Source organism: Camellia sinensis, chromosome 15 (genome assembly GCF_055761805.1).
Source record: "Camellia sinensis isolate YWXY chromosome 15, ASM5576180v1, whole genome shotgun sequence".
NCBI classification, from domain to species: domain Eukaryota; kingdom Viridiplantae; phylum Streptophyta; class Magnoliopsida; order Ericales; family Theaceae; genus Camellia; species Camellia sinensis.
In genome coordinates, this window is record NC_138975.1 from 91,061,564 (window position 1) to 91,067,939 (window position 6,376).

Below are 6,376 nucleotides of genomic sequence, written 5' to 3' on the forward strand. Positions count from 1 at the left end.
CCTACCTACGGGTAGCACCATCAAACCATTTTCAAATAAACAAGCATGAAATGTTTTGTTCCAATTCGAACGACCCAGTCTATATTTATATGCTGCGAGCATCACATAGTAACCTAGGCTAATAACCGGAATAAGAACATACAATGTTTTCAAAAATTGATATCATGGTTAGTAGAGGCCGGTCTATGACCGGGCGAGCGGGGGTGCTCACGAAGTGACCTTCCCCAATCGTACCCAAGTTCCCGAGCCGAGGCAACTTTGGTGATGACGGACACGTGGCCTTTTTGGCACCGAGTCAGGGTTTCCTAAATTTCCCAAAATAAAATATTTAGGTGGCGACTCTGTATCTGGCAAAGCAGTCCATGTTTGGCACTTCTTTCAAAAATCTGTTTTCTTAAAACGATTTGCCGGATTTGGACTCTTTGGTTCAGATTTAGAACCGTGACTGCGAAAGTCGAGTCCGAGCTGTAGCAAGGTCCCCCGCGGGCTTGTTACAATACTCCACTTAGCTGTGTTTCTCTCTCAAAATTTCCCATCAACATCTGATGAATCACTCATGCTAATCATCTCTAATCTCCGTATGTACCACCGTAGTCCCATCCTTTCAACCTTATTTGTCGTCTCGAAAAACCCTAGGTTCATAATCCAATTGGAGTTTTCTTCAATGGCGTCATCGAAGGTGATAAAGAAGAAACTCTTTCCCTTCCTCTCTCTCTTGCTCTGTTCTTCTACTATTTGGAGTTTTCTTTGAGGTTGGGTTCAGTGAGCAGAGACGAGCGAGGGTTCGATATGACCAAATGGCACCACTTGAACTGCTTTCCCATGAAATCAGAGTCAATTGCCTCACCAAAGGCAATCAAAGGGTTCTCTTTGCTGAAGGTTGGTTCGATGGTTACGCTAATTCACTGTTTCAATTTAGAGTTTAAAAATAAAAAAATTAAAAAAAAATAAAAAATAAAAAAATTGAATATGCTGAGATTGCTTAAATGTTGAGATTGCTTGAAATTCTGTTTAAAAATAAATTGTTGATTTTTTTTTTTTCAAATGTCAATTGCCAACAGTGTTTAAACAAATTGATGAGTTTTGTTTTAAAAAAATTTCCTGAATTTCGCAAAATGAAATTATTGATCTGTTTTTGTTTGAGTTTTTTTTTTTCTAGAAAATGATGAGAAAGGAAGGGAAAGAATGAAGAAAATCAGTTAGTTTTGGGTAAGCTGGCGAATTTTCTATTTGCCAAAGTTGTTGTCAAACTTGGCAACAACTTTAGCATTTGCCATTTTTAACCGCTGCTATTTGTGACCATTGGAGAACCTTTTTTCCTCAAAGTTGCTATAATATAGCTTTAACAGCTTCAATGGCAAACCATTAGAGATGCTATTATAGTCTTCGTTTTGGGAAGTTGGTTATTTTAATTAAATTTTTTATTTTTTTGATTATTTTAGCATATGATTAAAAAAATGGTGTTTGAAAAGATAGGCTTTTTTTTTTTTTAGTTGATTTGATAGTTGTGAGAGAAAAAGTAAAATAATTATATATTGAATGTGATATTTTGTCTTATTAACTATTTTAACCTATTTTGTATTTATTGACTATTTTAACCAAAAAAAAGTCTCTAACCCAACTTGCCAAACGCTCTCAGTTGACTATTTTAGCATAACTAAAACAATTATGTTTGAAATGATAATTGACTTTTTTTTTAAAAAGTTGATTCGATAATTATAAAAGAAAAATTAAATAATTATAATTTAAATGTAATATTTTTATCTTATTAATTATTTTATTTTTATTAACTATTTTAATTTAAAAAAACCCACAAACCTAAGTTCACAACAACCTAAGCTCCCAACCCAAGCAGCATCAGAAATGTGTAAAGCTTTTGGTGTGATTCCACCTATGTTGCTGTTTCCTTTTGGTGTGTCTAACAAATATGCTACCTGGTCCTTATAAATTCACCAACCATACTACCGAAATAGACCCACCACAACAAAAAGCCTCGTCAGCATCCAGCCAGAAAGAGATATGCCTCATAAAAAATGTTGTGGCTCCAAATTTTGTCAAAATTTTTATCAAATATCTCTAGATTTCATAGAGATTCGTAATCATATATATAAGATATTTAGTAAAATTTTTGGTAAAAAATTTAGTATTCCTATTCATGTCACATGTCTCATTTTATCACCTCTAATTACATGTCAAATGAGATGAGAAACAATAACAATCAATCAACTATCGTTAAAATGTAAGATTGTTTTACATGGGAGTGAGCCACATCATTAGGAGCTATGAAGCACGGATACTTCAAATAAGGTGATGTATCTGTATCAAATACCGATACTCCTTGGATACTCGTAGATACATATCGGATACTTATTAAAAATATCAGATACTTCTTAATTATTTTTTCATTAATTTTGGAGTATCGGATACTTAATTTTGAAGTATCGGATACTCCAAGTCATCTTTACTTGTTTTATGAAATTAAAATTGTAACATTTCTTACATAGTAATATAATATAATATAATTGCAAGTATGAATACAAGAATATTTTTCTAATACTCTGTTAAGTTTTTCGATAGGAAGAGCATAGTGAGTTAAATAATAGAATTTATCAAATTGATGTATCCTAATTATTTCATGCATGTCCCCTATAACTACATAGAAAGTAAGAATTAACAAGAGAATACGACAATAGTAAAATTAAATATTAATAAATAAATAAGCAAATAAACTTGAATACAATATTTTTCACTAGTGTCAAAGGAAAAAGTATAGAGATAAGTTGTGAATTGCTCTATTATTGTAATATAAATATATTAAACTTGATATTGAAATGAAATATTTACAAAACCTATTAAAAATTTAAAAAGTAAACAAGTTACGAGTAGGGGTGAGCAGCGGATATACCGATCCGCCAAAACCGACCGAACCAAACCGATCCGCCGCATTTTGGACGGATGCGTGATGACGAGCGGACGGTTGCGGATTGATTTTCTTCAATCCGCCAATTTGGCGGACGGATGGCGGATTTAAGGTTCCTTTGGCCGCAACGGAACCACCAAACCGCGAGCACCCTTAGTAATTTTTAAAACTTTGTGTTTTCAATTTATTTAAATATTTTGTTTGTGTTTTCAATTGAAAAAGAGTTCAAATATTCTGTTGAAATTTTTTTTTTAACTTGAATATATTTTTTGAATTGAAAAAAATAAACGTATTATTTATCTATATTTTTCTATTTTTAAATCTAACTCTAAAAGTAATAAATAGAAAATATGATATATGTTGGTTGGTTTTTATTTTCAAAAACATATATAAATGTAACAATACAGAGACATATAATCTCTACTATTGCTCTATTCATGGTTTTGGTGGTTTGAATTGTTTTTATATTTTAAGAACTACAGATTGTAATATTTTATATGGATGAGGCATGCTGTGATTGTAATATGTGAATGAGACATGCAGTGATTGTGATATTCTAAAGTTTCAAACTTTTTTTCGTTAGATGAGGCATGCAGTAATTGTAATTCTTTTTTAAGTCATTGACTGTAATATTCTCTCTTTTTTTTTAGGAAGTGCACAAGTTGAACTATGTTAAAAATTTATAAAATTCCAAACCGCCAAACCAATTCGCATCCATCCGCCAAACCGCCAATCCGCTCAATCCACATCCGCCGGATTGGTGGACGGATGCGGATTGATTTTTTCCAATCCGCCAATCTAGCGGACGGATGGCGGATTGAAGGTTTTGTGGCCGCAACCGACCCGCGCCCACCCCTAGTTACGAGCTTAAATTAATACAAAATTCTTAAAGGTTAGTATTTTGCATTATAAAATTACATTATGGTTTCTCAATGTTTTTTAACTTATGTGTAACTCACTATTAATAATTTTAAAAAATATGTTTTTCACAAACATATCCTAACCGTACCGGTATCCTATTTTTTTAGATTTTATCGTATTGCCGTATCCATATCGTGTCGTATCTGTATCTATGCTTCTTAGATTAGGAGTGAAATTAAGGATGCAAAATTAGAAGGCATTACAAGAAAAAAGGGGTATAGTTTTTTTTATGACGTTTTTCAAACACGTTGTAAAATCTGCCTAGATTTTTCAAATTTCAAAAAAAATTAAACTAAACGATCTTGTTTTGTGTGCCAGTTATTAGAAAACAGTGGGTTAACACTATGCCGTTAAAATAAGATTATTAAATTATTTATTATTTCTTTTAATTGTAGTTGTACTGGTAGGGAATTAAAATAAATTAAAAACGAAAATTTTCTATTCTGATAACACAGAGGTGTGACTTTAGGAAGAGAGAAAATCAAGGCATTGGATCTTTGAGGCATCAGACCTTCGATCTCATTAGTTCTTCGATTGTTTGATCTGCTCTTGATTTGAGCGTATATCTTCCAGATTATTTGAATCCCTATGGTCTAAATCCATCTAGGGCACAAGGTTAGGGTTTTCTGATATGGATTTGCTACATTCACACAAGATTTATAAAATTTCATGGCTAAAACTAATGATTTGGAATTGTTTCTCTCAATTTAGTTGATTTCTAACTTTTTTTTGCTTTTGTTTTGTGTTTTCTCTTTTCATTTTTGTTCCTTTACTCTTTCTAGTTGATTCACACATGGTTAGTTGATTCACACAAGATCTTTTCGTTTTGTGTTTTCTCGATTGAGTAGAAGCAAGGCGAATCGATTTATCTAGGGTTTCGAGTGCGGTGTTATTGTCTCTGATCATGTATGGGAAAAGCAGGTGGCGTTGGATGTGGATCGTTGGAAACAATGAGTAGAAGTTCAACGATGAAGAGATGTAGATTTGCTTTCTCTATTCAATCAGATTTGCTTTCTCTCTCTCTCTCCGATCTGCTAACATGGTAATATCAGATCTGCTCTGTCTCTCTGCCTTAAGGAGGTAATAGTGACTATAGTGTGACTGATTTCTTTTTTTCTTTTTTTTCTTTCTTTCTTAAATTCATCTATAGTGGCCTCAAGTTACTTTGGGATTAATATTTGTTTGAGAGATACCGTAATGTTTGGGATTTCTTATTTTAAAAGTTAAGTGAGATTATCTACTTGTTCAAACAAAGCCTTATATGTTAAAAGGACTAATAGATATGAATGTTTAATAGATATGAATGTTTGATTAACTGATGTTTGGGATTTCTTATTGCATATGAGTTTTGTGAATTTATGATTAACTAATATTTTCTGGGCATTGGAATGATGGATTTTCAATATCTTGAATTTTTTTCCTTGTATCACACATATTAATTCAAAATTACTTGAGTTGTAGTGCATCAATATTTTTAATCCTAGATTTTTCCTAGCAGCCCATGGAATTGTGTATTTGTTTGTTGATTTGTGTTTTGAAAAAATTGATTGTTGTGGAAGTTAAAAATTCTCTCAATTATAGCTTTTCCACAACTATGGTAACAAGTTTTGTTGATATTGTGTGCTCTCATTTTCATTTTATTTTTGAACAAGGTGTTATGAAGATAATTAGTATCAACAAACAGACTTCTGTCGGATGCAAAGTAAAGATTTGGATTGCAGATTGGTTTGCACAGTTGAACAACAAAATGGGGGATGATTTGAAGAAAATTCAAACTGTTGGATAGTGCATGATTGAGATTAGGAAAGTTGTAGGGTTAAATCTCCAAGGAGATAAAGTGAAATTTTTATGGTCTTCAATTTTGCATTATAATTCAAATTTGAGTCAATTTGTGTTCTTTTATATAAGTTCTCAGTTAATTTTCAATCTTTGTTCCTAGTTAAATTTATATAAATTTTCAGTTAATTCTCAATCTCTCTCTAGTTAAATTCTCAATCTCTATTATTAGTTAAATTCTCAATTAATTGGGCCTTTTGTTCTTTAAAAAAAAAAATGGTGTCGTTTAAAAAAAAAATCACTAATGATGTCATCATGACATCATATTTGAGGCAAGTATGAAAATGAAGAAAGGTGGCATTTTGTGAAAAAATACCACTAAATGATGTCAACATTACGTCATACGCGGAAAGGCTAGCGGCCGTCAAAGATTTTGTGACATTTTTAAAAATGCCGCCAATGTGTTTAGTGACGTTTTTGAAACGTTGCTAAGCTATTGCGGTAGCCATATCTACGACGAAAATTTTAAACGTCGTAAAAACCTATTAAGACGTTTTTTAGGTCTATAGCGGCGTTTTTAAACGTCGCTAAAAATCAATTTTCCTACAGTGAGAATATCGTATCGCTCTAGCCAAAAATTATTCTATGGGTCAAGAAGACCACGTGATCACGTGTCTATCCAATGAGATTATGTTATCTCTCTACCATTTTCTTTTTTTTTTTAGCACCATGTAATTCTTAATTACTTGCTATTGATTG

At 32.1% G+C, this 6,376-nt stretch overlaps 1 long non-coding RNA gene across 1 annotated transcript; it reads left to right on the forward strand.

Annotated features, from left to right (window-relative positions):
- The first annotated feature begins 496 nt into the window (after nt 1-496).
- On the forward strand, nt 497-5,813 carry LOC114302759 (uncharacterized). Its single transcript, XR_003643510.2, has 2 exons — nt 497-879; nt 4,690-5,813. It is a non-coding gene; the product is annotated as an uncharacterized LOC114302759 (long non-coding RNA).
- Nucleotides 5,814-6,376: the final 563 nt, after the last annotated feature.